Genomic DNA, 1,515 nt, shown 5'->3' with positions numbered 1-1,515 from the left:
GCTGTTGCTGCCCGCTGCAACGCCCACATATCAAAGCAATGTGCGAGTTCTAGTGCACGGCGTGCTGCTTCCTCAAAAACAGGGAAGGGAAAAGTAGTGTTCGGCTGTTTTCCTTTTATTGTTTGACTGTGTTTCGCCGTTCCACTCGCCATACTACGATCTTGCAGAACGAAATCCTTGGCTGGAAAGAAATAAATAAAATTAATGCTTAATGAATACAGTACGTTCGACAAAATGTGATGCGCGACTGCTGCGTTGGCAGCCGTGCGGCCGGGGCGCGGCTCTGGCGCGGGCTTTGGCGCGCGACGAGCTCAGTCCGCCTGCCTCAGGTGTGGACCGCGCCGCGGAGCTGACCGCGAAGCTGACGGCCACCTCTCGGTGAGTGGCGCGGCACCAGTCTGTCGGGGCGCGTTGGGTTGGGACCGGCGCGCTGTAACCGCGGCCGAAAACGGAAAAAAACCCGTAAATAATCCTCTATAAAGTTGTGAATAGTTCTGTGAAAGTATCGTCTGTGTCTCGATGTTGCCGGGCGCCTGGGCGCGTGCGGGGCGGTCATCAGAATGAAGTCGTTAAGGGGCGCTCCCGCGCAAACAGACACTCGCCATCGCAAAGAGGTCGTCTAAACAGAGCGGGCGCGTCGAATGCGGGGCGGCGCGGGGCGGGGCGGTCGCGCATCGCCTCGAGGCCCTGTGCTGCGCGAGCTGTGCGAACAACGGGTTTTGTGTCGGAAAAGCCTTCCTCCTTGTTGCGGTGCTGTAACCCCTGGCACAGCACCAAGTCCGAGGGTGCCAGCCCCTAGCGGAGCTCCGCCAGGGCCAAGGGCGCGTGAGGACCGCGCCGCGGGGGGCCAAGGGACCCGGCGAGATCGACATCCCGAACACGCTTCGACGCTTCGAATATGCCTTCCGTCCGCAGCGAGTAGTAGTTGTTCTATTTATTTAGCAGCGATGAATGAATAAGCAAGCATGCGGCGAGCGAGCTGCCCCGAGGGACTCCCCGACACATTTGGAGAAAAACGATTCGTGCTTCCAGCTGTTAAAACGGAAATAACAGGGGGCGGCCCTGTCGTGTGATTAGTTGAATGCCATTAGTGTCAAGATTGATTCGATTTTGTAAGGTTTCGACAGTGGTTACGCCCTTCAGAGTGTGGTCGTGCTCCCTCACCAGACGCTTTTAAGACACCTGCGTGTTCAGTGGCTCATAAAACCAAAGTGTAAACCTTATATATCCGCGCCGTAAAATCGCCCCACATCTCCACACATCTGACCCGAGGAGTAGAAAAACGTACGCAAAGTATACACTCGTAGACGGAGTGTACAAACACTCCCCGACCTCCCAAACAGCCCGCTGTGACCCAAATACCGTCCAAGCCTTCCGTATGGAAGTCCTCCGCACGGTCAGCCTTCAACGCACCGTCCTTGCCTAGGCTCGGACTGGGCGTGCAAATTACTCTCCCCTCACTCTGGTTCCTCACAGTGGCCCATGAGAACTAAATAGTTGTGTATCGTTCTATCA

The 1,515-nt window shown here is 56.4% G+C and overlaps 1 protein-coding gene across 1 annotated transcript in view; it reads left to right on the top strand.

Moving 5' to 3' along the window:
• The first annotated feature begins 443 nt into the window (after positions 1-443).
• LOC113209848 (glycerophosphocholine cholinephosphodiesterase ENPP6) overlaps positions 444-1,515 on the top strand; it is a 29,020-nt gene continuing 27,948 nt past the window's right edge. Inside the window, exon 1 of the mRNA XM_052264265.1 lies at positions 444-462. The gene's annotated coding sequence lies outside the window, so the exon portion shown is untranslated. The remainder of the gene's footprint in view (positions 463-1,515) is intronic.

Source organism: Frankliniella occidentalis, unplaced genomic scaffold, assembly GCF_000697945.3.
Source record: "Frankliniella occidentalis isolate FOCC.00 unplaced genomic scaffold, Focc_3.1 Scaffold17, whole genome shotgun sequence".
Classification (NCBI taxonomy): domain Eukaryota; kingdom Metazoa; phylum Arthropoda; class Insecta; order Thysanoptera; family Thripidae; genus Frankliniella; species Frankliniella occidentalis.
Note: the sequence above shows the minus strand (reverse complement) of the source record. Positions and strands in the feature narration are given on the sequence as shown.